The following is a 16,343-nucleotide window of genomic DNA, read 5'->3' as shown; positions in this document are numbered from 1 at the left end:
ATTATCTTAGCATAATAATATATTATAAGTTTAGGTTAAAGTTAAATCACTAATTAGAATAGAATAGAATAGAATAGAAATCATTTATTTGTTAACACAACACATAACTACATAATAACTTAAAACTAATACATTTACATCGTAATAATAACTTAAAACTAATACATATATATATATATATATAGAAAATATGTTGTGCCAAAAAAATGGACCTGACTCAGCTAAAATTTGTTGTGAGAACATCAGTACCCACAACGCTGGTATTCTGTCAGACCCAGAATTAGTCACATAAGATCGTAAGTACCAAATTGGTACTTTACAATACTGATAAAAATTAAAAAAAAAAGAAAAAAAAATCAAAATAAAAGATAAAAAAAGTTGGGAAATTGTACCTTCGTCTCATACTTCGGAGAGTATTTTATTATGTGTTCTGTTCGTCAACCCGCATTGAAGCTGGGTGGCGAGTCCAACCTCCATATCCCCTCTCCTATAAAGAGACACCTGGCTTTTTAATGGATCGTTACAATACGCTGATAGTGGTCAACAGTGAGCCGAATATGGTTAATGATGAAGTGCCAAATAGTCAATCTATACTAATATTCTATAGAGGTAAAGTTTATGGTATTGTACGGGGTAATCTCTTGATCTACTGAACCAATTTTTACCAACAGAAAGCCTAAAATATGAGAGGCTATATTTTACTTCCGTGTTCTCACGGGGACGGGAACTACGGGTGCAACCGCGGGGCATCGACGCCGGTTATTTGTGACTAGTAGTAATAGTAGGTACCTACCTACCTGTAAAATAACCGGCGGTAGAAACTGCGCAGTCATATTTTTCATATGTTGCGAGTATGTTACAAAAGGAGAGTTTCTCGAAAGCTAACAAGAATTCGTAATTATTGTATGCGATGACTCTTCATATAATATCTCCCGCGGTCATTAAAATTATCACAAATATTAAGTACTAGCGGACGCCTGCGACTTAGTTCGCGGGTAATTCAGTTTTTCACAAATACCGCGGGAACCATGGAATTTTTTAAAAGAGGAACAAACATACTTACACACTTACACACTAACTTTCACCTATGTAATATTAGTGTGATAGTGTGATGTGATATTTGTTGATGCTCGAATGTGCATAAGATGATGAATGATAATGTCTAAGATGAGATTCATAATCTGTTTACAATTTACATTACTCGTTAGTCGATATACACAATACACATGTGTCTGTGTGTCTCGCTCTCGACATGTGTAAACAATGCTCATCACAAGCGTCGATGAGAGATACGAACAAAGCACTCTGCAATCTTTTACAAGGAATAACGTCATGAAAACCGAATGATGCAACTTATGCCTTAATCTATGACAGAAATAGCGCGAGAGTATTTTATGACAAGTTTAAAGGTTATATATTGGTTATATACCTATGAATTTGACATAAGATATTGTGTACTTGTAAGAGCCGTAATAGCCCAGTGGATATGACCTCTGCCTCCGATTCCGGATGGCGTAGATTCAAATCCGGTCCGGGGCATGCACCTTCAACTTTTCGGTTGCGTGCATTTTAGAAATTAAAATTTATTCACGTGTCTCAAACAGTGAAGGAAAACATCGTGAGGAAACCTGCACACCAGAGAATTTTCTTAATTATCTGCGTGTGTGAAGTCTGCCAATCCGCATTGGGCCAGCGTCGTGGACTATTGGCCTAACCCCTCTCATTCTGAATGACGATGATGATTATGTACTTACCTTAAATAGGTCTAAAATTGTGGTAACCTCATAGAAAATATATTATAGATTATTTAAGTTTAGTTGGAGATGGACACCAACATCAAATCTCTGTGGTTGTCCTTGTATTTTAACCTTTATTTTAGATTCTGTATTTTTAATAAATAAATTAAAAAGTCATATGTTTCATGTGCTAGGCTGTTAGGTATGTCCCTTATCCCAATCTGCCTGGCTGTCCAACGCGGAGATGTAGCCAGTATTCTTGCCACTTGGGAAAGATTTGTATAGATAAGTCAACTTAAAGGTCTTAAAAAATAAAAAAATTCCATTGGACGTTTATAAATAATCCAATTATTCATCATTAACAACCCATATTCGGTCACTAGAGCCCTGAGCACGAGTCTTCTCTCAGAATAAGAGGGGTTAGGCCTTAGTAGGTACACCACGCTTGACCAATGCGGATTGGCCGAATTCGCACACGTAGAGAATTAAGAAAATTCTCAGGTTTCCTCACGATGTTTTTCCTTCACCATTGGAGACAAGGATATTTAATTTCTTATAATGCAAAACCTAACTGAAAGTTGGAGGTGCATGCCCCGGACCGGATTCGAACCTACGCCCTCCGAATCGAAATCATATCCACTGGGCTATCACGTCTCATCCTATTATTAGGTATATACCTATTTAGCACAATAAAATCCTATGAAGGTAAAAAATAGTAATAAAAAAGTTATTTTATAAAACAGGTTTGTTAGGTAAGTTGTATTGTACCTATTTTTTTAACTTCATTAAAAAAATGCATCTTTCTTGATGAGTACTGTTTACCAACAAACAAATTAAAAATGAGGGTATAAATCACTAGTCAATTCACAACTAATAATAATTACAATAAACTTGGTCTTAAAATAATGATAAAAAAATTGATGAATAAGTTTAGAACAATTAGATTTGGTTCATATATTTTATATAACATTTTGTATTCAAAACAAACATAATTTAAAATAGATATGTTATGAAACGACATGTGTTTTATACTTTCATTTCTAATTTCTTTGTTGGTAAACAGTCTCATCAAGAAAGGCTATAGTATAGGTAATATAATAAAAAAAAATTAAAGTTTCATATTATGACAGTACCTAAATGAAATATTATCAAACAAGCCGCAGCAGAAAAAGCTGAAACCGGTAAGTGGCTCAAGTATGCCTCTCTGACAGAGAGTTACATATTTGTACCTTTTGCCGTGGAGACCCTTGGGCCATGGAGTCGCAGTGGCAAAAAAATTTTCCGTACTATTTCACCGCGGCTTGTTGCCTCGACTGGTGACAGAAGGGCTGGCTCATTTTTTGCGCAAAGGATCAGCCTGGCTGTCCAGCGCGGAAATGCAGCCAGTATTCTTGCCACCATTGTATTCTTTCTCAATAAAAAAAAAATAAAAAAAACAAGCTCTAAATACCCACGCCCTTTAGGAATGATGACTAAAAAGATGACTAACCGAGCAGAACAGATTTCTCAGAAATACCGTCATCGACACGAGCGCAGTCGTAGGTAAACAACTAGCTGGGCATCGAAGTATTTGTGGTGTGACGTCACAGCTCGTAATGTAAGCGGGCCAAGTCTAGACAGGCTGCAGACGAATTTTTAAACCGTCGCGACCGCGGCTAGACGCTACGTGATACACACACGGATACAATGTAGTCATTGCACATAGCGATTACTTTTTGTGAATACATTTGTTGTAAATCACGTCTACATATAGTCCGGTGAATTTAGACATTCGAAGTTACATAAATTCCCACCAAGCTGAATATCGGTAAGATTGTTTAAAATATCGTTAAAAATAAAATCTGAAAGTTCCCCATCTTTCCCCTGTAAGGAAAAAATTTTATTCAAGGTCAAAGGTCAAAAAAATGAGTTTTTCACGATTTTCAGCAAAACGGTAAGTTTTATCATAAAATTACCTCATACAAAAATTGTAGATCATAAACTTATCTACAAAAATTCATTAGTTCTTTTTTTTCTACGAGCCACCGTTTTTGAGATATAGCGATTTAAAAAGTTGTAATCGTAATAATATGCACACGTTTCCACGCCATGAGGTTATGAGGTACTTACTTCGTCGTTTTCAACTCATCTTCGGCTCACTGCTGAGCTCGAGTCTCCTTTCAAAATGAGAGGGGTTAGGCCAATATTCCACCACGCTGGTCCAATGCGGATTGGCAGACTTCACACATGCAAATAATTTTCTTAATTCTCTGGTGTGCAGGTTTCCTCACGATATTTTCCTTCACCGTTTGAGACACGTGATATTTAATTTCCTTAAAATGCACACAACAGAAAAGATGGAGGTGCATGTCCCGGATCCAATTCGAACCTACACCCTCCGGAATCGGAGGCAGAGGTCATATCCATTAGGCTATCACGGATGGTCCATTATAATAGTTAGTCACTAAAAATTGCTACTACTAATACCTACTAATAGCATTTGACCAACTGTAAAATAACATAAATAAAATAATACCAAAAACAATAACAAAAATCAATAATAATAACAATAATATAATCTGGTTTTTATTATTTGACTAACCATAAAAAAAGGTAAAATAATTTGAATCCCCCGAAGGTCATGAAATTACGACTTTTATGCCAGTTGTATGTTATATTACTTATTGGCTTTCAGATAATAAAACAACCGCATCGAAATCGGTCTATCCGTTTGAGAAAACGATGCCGCAGACAGACACACACACAGACAGACAGACATCGATTCGACGTTAAACTTACAACACCTCTATTTTAAAATCGGGGTTAAAAAAGGAGAGAAAAACAATGGCAGTTTCAACAATTGCTTTTAATTAACGTAATTTCTATAAAGATTGACCGTACACTTGGGAGGATGACACTTGTATTAAGAAAATGCCAGCCCACAATTTTCTTTTAAAGACTGTGAGAAATGGCAAATCGTGGAAGAAACCTTCACTTGAGGAAAATAATAATTGGAATTTTTTAGAAAACTTAACGAATTTTTTTGCCGAAGTTTATTACTCAATCACGGCTCAACTACTGAACGAATTTGGATAAAAATTGGCAATTAGATAGATTATTATAGTCTAGGGTAAAACAGAGACTTTTTATCCCAATATTCCCTCAAAAACGGGATCTCCGCGGATCAAACTGCGAGGCACAAAAGTCCAAATATATATAAAATTTGAATCAAATCATCAGACCCGATTTGGACCCCGAATACCCGAAGCCGCGAGTCAGGTAGTTCAAAAATAAATATCTGGAATCGCCTTGATGAATTGCGTAAAGGTTACACCCAGCAGCCAGCATAAAAGAGCCCAAAATGATCATTTGCAAAAAACGACCATCCCAACTGGTTTATCCCAAAAAAATTGCGGAGGTCAGATGGCAATAAACACTTGCAAAAACAGGTAGCCTGTGAAATCTGGTTTAGAATAATACCATACCCGACGTTATTTTCATGCGTAGGTAGGTGCTTACTTGTATGAAAAAAGTTGAGCACCATAATAAAAATCTGTTTTTACAATAAGCCCTTTTGTGGATACAATACCTACATCTTTACTTTATCAGACGTATAGCATACAATTTTATAATTCATTAGATAGTAGGTACGGAACCAAATTCATGACATCACTTAAAATGATGGACGTCTACGCAGGACATAGATCTTTTAATTATAAGACCTGTCTGCCGAACCGGTGTTGGTCTTTCAACTGACATTTCAGAAGTGCTTGTAAACTAACTTACTTGAAATAAAAGAATTTTGATTCCTTTTTAATGGACGTGCAATGCGTGCCCCCATCAGCTCTCTGCGACACGTGTCAATTTACTTGGTTGTTCCGCCGATATAGTATTACAAGGTCGATCGACCCTTAGCGAAATATCAACCGGAGATTCGTGACACCCCTTACCCTGCCTTTACCACATCCGCTATTTGGTAGCGGATTTGCGGGGCTGCCAGGGCCTAGAGGTTGTAACTGAGCAAAGTAAAAGTCCAAAATTCATTTATGTTGTATAGGCTTGCGCTAATAGCCATGGTAGATCAGTGGATATGACCTCTGCCTCCGATTCCGGAGGTCATGGGATCGAATCCGGTCCTGGGCATCCACCTTCAACTTTTCAGTTGTGTGCACTTTAAATATCACGTGTCTCAAACGATGAAGGAAAAATATCGTGAGGAAACCTGCATACCTGTATGTGAAGTCTGCCAATCTGCATTGGGCCAGCGTGGTGGACTATTGGCCTAACCTCTCTCATTCTGAGAGAAGACTCGAGCTCAGCAGTGAGCCGATTATGGGTTGATAATGATGAGGCTTGCGCTTGACTACAATCATACCTGATGGAAAGCAATAATGACGTCTAAAACGAAGCGCGCTTGCCTAGAAGATGCCTATTCACTCTTGCTGAAGGCATATTTATTTAAAATTTCAAGGCATATTTGATGACCTCCGTGGCGCAGTAATATGCGCGGTGGATTTATAAGACGGTCCTGGATTCGATTTCCGGCTGGGCCGACTGAGGTTTTTTTAATTGGTCCAGGTCTGGCTGGTGGGAGGCTTCAGCCGTGGCTAGTTACCACCCTACCGGCTAAGACGTACCGCCAAGCGATTTAACTTTCCGGTACAATGTCAACATACAACAGAAGTACCTATTTATATAATTGGTAACGAGTTTAATTTAGGTATATATTTTTCACGATGCATTTAGCAAATTGAAAGCCTTATCATGTATTTAGTAATATGCGAAATAATTTTTTATGACATGCATTTAATGCAATTTAAATCCTTCTTGCTGACTAATCTTTGGCCTTGGCAGTACTTGAAGATTTCAGTATTACGTCGGTACCTATCTACTATAATGTAACGGCGATTGGTTCTCACTCCGCACACGTCCGCATAGCGTGGTGATAATTCACTATGAATCAGCGGATCACACGAAAGCACGCGCAGTTGACGTGTCGTCTGAACTTCAACCGTGCATATTTCATTAGTGTATAAAAGAAGAGCATGTCATAGTCACACCTTCCACATTTTATAAAAGCTGAAAGTTTGTCAGCCCTTGCTCCTGCTATAGGTATAAATCCATATGCTACATTACATGCTATATCTATAGGGAATAATGGAGTTTTTTTTATCACACTTATATTATAAAGGCGAAAGTTTGTGTGTAAGTGTGTAAGTATGAAAGTGTGTAAGTGTGTAAGTATGTTTGTTCCTCTTTTACGCTGCGGCTACTGAAGCGATTTGGCTGAAATTTGGAATGGAAATAGACTAATAATATAAAGGCGAAAGTTTGTGTGAAAGTGTGTAAGTATGTTTGTTCCTCTTTTACGCTGCAGCTACTGAAGCGATTTGGCTGAAATTTTAAATGGAAATAGATTTTACTTTGAATTAACACATAGGAAAAATCATCCCGGAAAAATCCATGATTTCCCGAGATTTGCAAAAACTGATGATTTTGATAATATGAATGTTTGTTACTCTTTCACGCCTCGATTACTGAACCGAATTAGCTGAAATTTGGTATTAAGATATATTATAGCCTGGATTAACACATCGGTTACTTTTTACCCCGGAAAAATCCATGGTTCCCGAGGAGTTTGTGAAAAACTAAATTCCACGCAGACGAAGTCGCGGGCGTCCGCTAGTGGTGAAATACTTGGACACTTGAGGGTTCGGTTCTTTCATCTGCAACCTGCCTCCACGGTCCAAACTCAATAGTTGACTACCTTACTTACCTATGGTAAGAGCATGGACAAGCTTTCAACTTTTTTTAAATGTGGAAGATCTGGCTATGACAGACGCTTAGTCCATTAGCGTATCTCTTTAATGACCAGTTGACTAACATCCATACTTGATTAGACTGATTCTATTAATAAATAAACCACACATTGTAAAAACGATATCTCGTTTGATTAACTATCACGTTATTAACGCTTGATGAAGATCAGCTGCTGGAAAGCTTATGCAGAAAAGCCCAGCGAATATGACCTCTGCCTTCGATTGGGATGGCGTAGGTTCGAATCTGGTCCGGAGCATGCACTATTCAGTTCTGTGCATCTTAAGAAATTAATATCACCTCTCTCCTCCTCTTTTTTTATTCTTTACAAGTTAGCCCTTGACTACAATCTCACCTGATGGTAAGTGATGATGCAATCTAAGATGGAAGCAGGCTAACTTGTTAGGAGGAGGATGAAAATCCACACTCCATTCGGTTTCTACACGACATCGTACGCTAAATCGCTTGGCGGTACGTCTTTGCCGGTAGGGTGGTAAGTAGCCACGGCCGATGCCTCCCACCAGCCAAAAACCACCACTAGAGTCACCACCAAAAAACAACCAGTCCCAAACGGTGAAGAAGAAAACATCATAAGGAAATGTTAGCCTAACCACTCATACTGAGAAGAGACCCGTGCTCAACAATGAGCCGAATATGGGTTGTTAATGATGATAATATAGTATAGCGACGTAACACAGGCCACAGAAGTGGTAGAGGTAGGCTAGTTTCCATTATCGTGGTTTTTCAGTCACAAGGATTCTCCAACATCGCTGACTTCACAGCTTTAGACTGTGTTTAAAATGTATTTAAAAAAAAAAACCAAAAAATATATATTTTCTTTGACAGAATCGGAACTCGAACCCTAAACCTTACAAGATAATCACTGAATCTATAGAGCGTCAATGCCTGTAATGTGGACATAGATCATGGCCGAAACCTAGACTAGACTTGGGATCTTACTTCTATACTAATATTAGCTATAAATAGGTAAATTATGTAGCCTTGTAGAGGGTAATCACTGCATCTACTGAACCGATTTAGAAAATTCTTTTACCACTAGAAAGCCACGTTATTTGTGAGTGTCACGGGATTTATTTTATCCCTGTATTCTCACGGGAACAGGAACTACGCGGGTTTAACCGCCGGACGGCAGCTAGTTATTATAATCTGAATAAAATATTGTGCTATATGTTTTTTGGCAAAAACTTAGGTAAGTACTTGCAGTTACTACCTACCTGTAAAAGTTATACATATAGAGAGTAGGTATTAAATGAGCTGTGATAGCCCAGTGGATATGACCTCTGCCTCCGATCCGAGTGTGGGTTCGAATCCGGTCAGGGGCATGCACCTCCAACTTTTTCAGTTGTGTGCATTTTAAGAAATTAAATATCACGTGTCTCAAAACGGTGAAGGAAAAACATCGTGAGGAAACCTGCATAACAGAGAATTTTCGTAATTCTCTGCGTGTGTGAAGTCTGACAATCCGCATTGGGCCAGCGTGGTGGACTATTGGCCTAACCCCTCTCATTCTGAGAGGAGACTCGAGCTCAGAAGTGAGCCGAATATGGGTTGATAATGATGAGGTATTTTGGATCGGAGAGTACCCTGAACAAAAAAAATAAGATCTGCTGGTCTATTCACTAATTTTGTCTTTATTATCAACCTATTAAAATAAACATCAAAATTAACTGACAAATGTCATCTATCGATTGTATGATACCCACGAACACGAAGGGTCGTCAATAGGCACCGGATGACATTTTGTTACATATAATCTCAATGTCGTATATGTCAACTAACATACGTCAAAGTTAGTGAATTAGCCTGCGCAAGACAAATTTTAGAGCCTCAATAGCTCAACGGTAAGAGCGGTTGGATTCATCACCGAGGGGTGGTGGTTTGGTTCCCTGTTGGTCTATTGTCGTACCCACTCCTAGCACACACAGTCTTTCCCAACTAGTTGGAAGGGAATATTTGCCATATTTAAAAGGATATGAAAATTATTCTTTAAAAAAAATTATTAACATATATTTTAGCGGGTTATAAATCAAATATATGAACAAACAAACTTTCACATTTATAATATTGGCAGGATTACCGCTATCAAACATCAGTTGAATAAAAATGCAGTTGCTAATATCTGCCGGTAACCGAAAAGTAGGTGTCTGGTGCATTGACTTGCAAACAGGGTTACCATACGATAAAAAAGCTGATACATAATTATTTTGTAAAGTGGTTAACATGAACATACTCCAAAATATGAGTCATTCAAGTTCTTTTATGTTTAATAAAATTATTTTTTTTAATACGATATTGAAATTGCATTTTACGATTTTGAATGGGAAGACATAAGCTGTAGAAGGTAAGATATTCACGTACTGTTTATGAACATACTAAAAGAATAGCGTTGATTTCATAGATAATTATTTGTCAGCGCGAAACCTATTCAATATATATGGTTTATTTATGAGAACAAAACGTCAAATTAAAGGATCTTAATTTTAAAAAAAGGTAAGATTTCTTATTTAAAAATTGTGAGGAATTAACGATTCTGTGTAAGATGGTATCGCTAAATTTAAAGGACAGCTTAGTTTCAGTAGATACTCCTATAATATCAAAAATATTTTATAGATATATATCCTATACTACCAAAAATAAATTATGTACTATGAATTAAAAAATAAACCATCAAGTGCGCTTCGTTCTCGTGCTCGAAGGGTTCCGTACCATTATCTATAAAAATGGCAAAAAAATCACGTTTGTTGTGTGGGAGACCCTTAGATATTCATTTTATTCTGCTTTTTTCTAGTATTTGTTGTTACAGCGGCAATACACCATCTGTGAAAATTTAAATTGACTATCGGACGGATAGAACTATTATAAAGTTGAATTTATCCACCTGCAACCAAAGAATGAAAATCCACGTCGTGTGGTAACCCTACATCACCTAGATGCCAACTCGCCAGCAGCTGTATTGATTGACAATCGCGCAGCATTCGGTCAGTACTCACTTGCCAGTCGTCCAAATTATTATGACTGCACGTTACATACGAACATCACAGAACGAGAGACTGCGATGACCACACTTTCCTCATTGTACGAAGGTTGAAAGTTTGACCATGCTCTTATCAAAGTAGCCAATTATGGAGTATGGTGGTGAACCATGGTGTGGCTTTGGAAGGCAGCAAATTTCTTGGGTCCAGAATCAAAATCCTCAATTGTCCAAGTATAAAACATAATTTTTTATTTTTTTTGGATATAAATATTATGGCACACATAACAATATCTCCAATATGCTCTTCCAGGACAATACCCTGCGATGTGTGCTATAACATGATGCTATAATTGGCTACCATACCATGGTAGCAGCACAAACTAATTATCAACCCATATTCGGCTCACTGCTGAGCTCTAGTCTCCTCTCACAATGAGAGGGGTTAGGCCAATAGTCCACCACGCTGGCTCAGTGCGGATTGGTAGAATTCACACACGCAGAGAATTAAGAAAATTGTCTGGTATGCAGGTTTCCTCACGATGATTTTTCTTCACCGTTTGAGACACGTGTATATTTTTTTTAAATGCACACAACTAAAAAGTTGGAGGTGTATGCCCCGGAGCAGATTCCCACACGCTCCGCAATCGGAGGCAGAGGTCATATATAGTTAGTTTCATAAAATAAGGTATGTCTGGTTGCGGCAGGCTCTGGTCCATCAGGTTTAATGGGCGGGGGAAAGCCCGCCTATTTGCCAGCCGCGTTTCTAGACTATGACTATGTGTCTAGACGTCTGTTTCTGGAGGTCATGCGCCAGCTTTCACGTGTATTCGGATAATACAAATTACGACCTGAATTGACATGACGCAATTGTATAACGCGATGTTGTATTGTGTCCGCCTATTGTCTGGTGATTTTGATTTTTGATTCGAAACAGAATTGTTTGGACGACGCACGACGCTTCTATAAAATGCTGCGAATATCATACAGACGTGAATGTTATCATCAAAATATTACGTAATTTAAAATTTGTATAATCCTTACAGGTCATACTTAGTTATAAACATGGATTAAGATTTAAACCTTAATTTTTTTCAAAATTAAGTGAACTAAAATAGTAGTGAAAATTGAGGTTTAAATATTATTCCATGTTTATAAACATGACCACCTATGTTTAATGTGGAATTATTTGAATCTTTTTCTTTTAACGACAACCAAAATTGAATGTTTTAATAAAAAAATATTAAGAGTAATCGAGTAACATATATACAAAAAAAAACATAGACTCGAATTGTGAACCTCCTCCTTTTTTTGAAGTTAAAAAAGGGTTTATGCGATATGATTTTTTTTTTCAGTAAAGAAAGGATGCTATTTTTGGCCATTTCTAATAGATGGCCTTATGCTACAAACTAAAATAAATTAAAAAAAATTACATAAGCTAAACATTAAAATAAATTAAAAAATTGACATAAGCTAAAAATTAAAATAAATAAAAAAAATTGACGTTAAACATTAAAATAAATTACAAAATTATATAAGTACTCGTAATTTAAATCAATTAAAAAACTAATAAGCAGGTAAAACTAATGAGTAGGTAAGTGACGACTTATATTGCGACACATAATTTTCTATGATTTATGGACATTTTTTTAGAGTTGTTACTCTAAAATTAGAGAATTTTCCATACAAACTTTCTATCGTCTCAAACAGAGCAAAAGTTTCATTTGAATTCATTCAGTAGTTTCAGAGTGATGCCCGAATAACAAAAAAAACACGGACAGACAAGGTAGACAAAAAATCGAAATAAAACATTTGTAGCTTCAGTATCGATTACATAATGCCCTCCAACAAAAAAAATCAAAATATCTTTAAGGTACAGAATTGGACCCATATTCAAATTTTACCTATTCACGATACATCCCTGTATTTGAGTCACAAGAATTGATATGTGTACCGAGTTTCAATTGGATTGGTTCAGTACATTAGGGGAAAACAAACATACCTTAAAATGTGCGCGAGTGAGATTATATGGGTTCCGTTTTTGTACTACGTTAAAATACACTCTTAAAATACACTCCACCTACCTACTACCTATAATCATAATATAATTATGATGATAGCTGCAATAAATAAATTATAGTAGATTTAGAACTATAAAAAATTAAGTATTATAACCCAATAAAACTTGTTCTGTTTTATGGCCTGCATACGGGTGCTTTTTACCTTTTTTAATAATGAATGATTAAGAAAAATGTGCTAAAGTACTTTCCTCGACTATCCAACATAAAAATAATTACAGGTCAAGCAAACAAACAAACTCTCAGCCTTTTAAATATACTCGTAGATATAATATCTACTTATCGCGTTTTAAATGGGTAATTAAAAATAATATAGATATGTACACCCAAAGTCCCAGACGGACATTATTTTTGTTTTTAATTGACTCGTTACCATATGACTCGACACCGCGATATTTTTTTTGTATTTTTTTCAATCAAGAATTGAATTAAAGTTGAATTAAACTTGTTAAACTTAGAAATAAATAGGTAAATGTTTTGTGAAGCTATGGACCGATGAGAGATAAGATTGTGATAAGCTACTAAAGTTATTAGTTTTCATATAATCAACAATCATTATCAACCCATATTCGGCTCACTGCGGAGCACGAGTCTCCTCTCAGAATGAGAGGTGTTAAGCCAATAGTCTGCCACGACCCTGGCAGTCGACCATTAAAACTTTTCGGAATCGCAGGAACTTTTTAGTTTATCAAGATTAAAAGTAATCCATGCGTTATTCCAGATTATAATCTACGTCAATGTCAAATTTCATCAAAATGCAGTAGTTTTTGCGTGATCGTGCAAAAACATACAAATATTCAAACTTTCCCATTAAATTATTAATTGGATTATTTAATTATCTAAAGTTACTCATCACTTGAGATTTCGCTACCGCCAACCACTGTTCTTATCACCACTTGTGTGAAATCATAGATAAGTCAAATTACATAGTCACTTGCTGAAAGTGATTGTGTATATAATAAATCAAAGCACATACGACGAAGACGACGAATTTAAGAAATTAAATGTCACGTGTCTCAAACGGCGAAGGAGGAAACCTGCATACCAGAGAATTTCCTTAATTCTCTACGTGTCTTAAGTCTGCCAATCCGCATTGGGCCAGCGTGGTGGACTATTGGCCTAACCCCTCTCATTCTGAGAGGAGAATCGAGTCCAGCAGTGAGCCGAATATGGGTTGATAATGACTTACTACGAATACTTATCTAAGATACGTTTTAAAAAAAACTTCACCCATCTGTTTATCGGATTAAATTTTTTTTTACATCAAGTAAAATATATTGTCGGTATATATTGCCTAAAACTTCTAGCCTTAAAAATATTATTAAGTATTCCTAATTAAGTACGCATTATTCAAATAAACAGCTGGCTTATTCACTAAGTTTGAGTAATTTTAGTGGTTCCGTTCGCGTAGGAATACGGGGATAAAATATAGCCTATATCACTCGGGCATAGTGTAGCGTCTATTCAATGCAAACATACAAATAAACAAATCCTTATATAATATTAGTATAGTTTACTAATCAATACTTACATAATAAAGAGGAAATATTTAGGGGAAAACCGGGAGACTTGCTCAGGTGGGAGACTTGAACCACCTCAAATATTTCGATTTAAATTTCGCGTGACCGGCGCCGTTGACAGCTTGCGTCATACTCGTACACGAGGCGCGTATAATGACGACTCCAGTTTGGCCGGCATCAGTTCAGTTTTGCAACGAGCGGCGTAAACGTGGTTTCGTGTTAGAAAAGTAAAAATATCAACGATTTTGGATTTTCGCATAAATCAAAAAGTTTTATAGGTAAGTGGTGTTGTTTAATCGTATTGTTTTTAATGATGAATATAGTTTTACTTAAGATAAGCAGTTTAAACCGCAGTTGTAATAGTTTCAAGAAAACTTCTTTTAAATACGGCAAAGGGGGGTGCGGGAGACTTGACCAGGCTCATGTTAGGGAAACATGATCAGTGGTTCAATTCTCCAGCGCTGTGCTTGAATTTGATTTGATTGTAGGTACCTATTGTTTAACGACACATTTGTTACAGTGCTAGTGAACGCTGCTTCTGTACCAAGAGATCAGTTCAGAGTCCAGTTCAGATCAGCCAGTGTTCCATCCCCGCAATACATTGCAGGGATGGAACCCGCGACTCTTGGTATTTATTATGGTAGTATTCGTGATTCCACTGTTGATTATGATATACGTGTCACGAGTGTTTAAGCTACTGATCTAGAAGTCAGATCAATGTATGTGATGTTGAGTGAAATTAATTTGTTTATTATTCTTTTAAGGAAAATTATGCCGTTTCGATACAAACCCAAAGAGGGTTATAACCGCAAGAAGTTTACCAAACAGAACTCCAGAAAAAACTGACAAAGTTGATGTGTAATTCATGCAAAAGATATGTTCGTGAAGATTGCGTTGGGTTGACTGACAAAGACGAATGTTAAATGCTTTCTATGCTGAATGTTATTCAAAAGTGTGTGCCTATTCCTAATTTTATCTACTCTGTTAAATCATTTGTGTGTTTTATTATTAAATATTTTCAATAAAACTGTTGTTTTTTAGTATTATCTCTGATTTATATGCATATGGTCAAGTCTCCCTCATCCCCTGATCAACTCTCCCAGGGGCTGGGGAGACATGAGCCACATCTCATTTTTCAAAAAAAGGAATTCAGCACCCAATATATTTATCATACTGCCATTCTATTAATGTATAACGATACCTATTTAGATATATGCTCTACTTGCAAAAAATCGAGCCGCTACCACTTACACATCCAACTTTAAATAAGTTTAAGTAAAAAGGGGGTCAAGTCTCCCGGACTTCCCCTATACTATAAATACACGAAATTCACCAAATTGTGAGTAATTCTTAAGTCATGTGATGTGTTCGCCATTGTGAGTTTAGTTAGCATTGTTGTTAACTTTAATGGACTTTGCGGAATACATAATCTGCGGTTGTTTTTTACTTGATGTTAATTATATTAGGTGGCCAATAGAAGTTAATGAATAGGCTAGTAGATTGGTGAAGGTCGTTCCTAATTCGAATCATGTACCTACTATTTCAAACGGTAGAGTTTCCTGTATTGTACTATGTAGCACCTATGTGAAATGCGTTCCTCGTCGCGCATATAAAACACAGGATATTTTACCATTTGCCAGGTATTAATCACGGTTGCCTGGTTGCAGCCGCTGAGTGCTTCGGCAGGTGGCTGGTTCAACTCTTGTATGTGGCATTTATTTATAACCACGCCGCTAGTGTTCCCAGCTCTCCTGAATAAACGGGACGGTTTATCCTCTATAGGGTTTGGTGCTTTAGCGGGCTTAATGGAGCCTCAAAATTTTGTAGACCCGAAGTCAAAAACGGAGTTAATTGTCAGTTCTACTCAGCAGATATTGCTTCCCGAAACGGTGACTCAACTTCACTATAAACGGACAGGACTTCCAAACACCAGTCTTGAGCCGCTAGCACCCAGCGGCTTCCCGTTATTCACTGATGTCATCAGTCGACCTATTGGAAAGTCGACTAGCAATATGTTTTCCGCGTTTTTATCGTACATCATGTTTAAAAGTCATCATCATCATCATCACCATCATGATGACCTTTTGTAGGGACTTCCAAACATCACTATCTTGAGCCGCGTGCATCCAGCGAATCCCTGCAACTCGTTTGATGATGGACGTCAGTCCACCTGGTAGGGGGTCGACCAAATCTATATTTTCTAGTGCGGGGTTGCCATTCT

General features: G+C 36.9%; 1 long non-coding RNA gene across 2 annotated transcripts; it reads left to right on the top strand.

Annotated features, from left to right (window-relative positions):
- The first annotated feature begins 14,247 nt into the window (after positions 1-14,247).
- On the top strand, positions 14,248-15,149 carry LOC112043130 (uncharacterized). Of its 2 annotated transcripts, XR_002886654.2 has the most exons (3): positions 14,250-14,400; positions 14,643-14,762; positions 14,887-15,149. It is a non-coding gene; the product is annotated as an uncharacterized LOC112043130 (long non-coding RNA). The 2 variants fall into 2 exon arrangements; XR_008251480.1 differs by having other exon boundaries at positions 14,248-14,400; positions 14,643-15,149.
- Positions 15,150-16,343: the final 1,194 nt, after the last annotated feature.

Source organism: Bicyclus anynana, chromosome 15 (genome assembly GCF_947172395.1).
Source record: "Bicyclus anynana chromosome 15, ilBicAnyn1.1, whole genome shotgun sequence".
In the NCBI taxonomy this organism is placed as follows: Eukaryota; Metazoa; Arthropoda; class Insecta; order Lepidoptera; family Nymphalidae; genus Bicyclus; species Bicyclus anynana.
The sequence above is the reverse complement of the archived record's forward strand: the minus strand, read 5'-3'. Positions and strand labels throughout refer to the sequence as shown.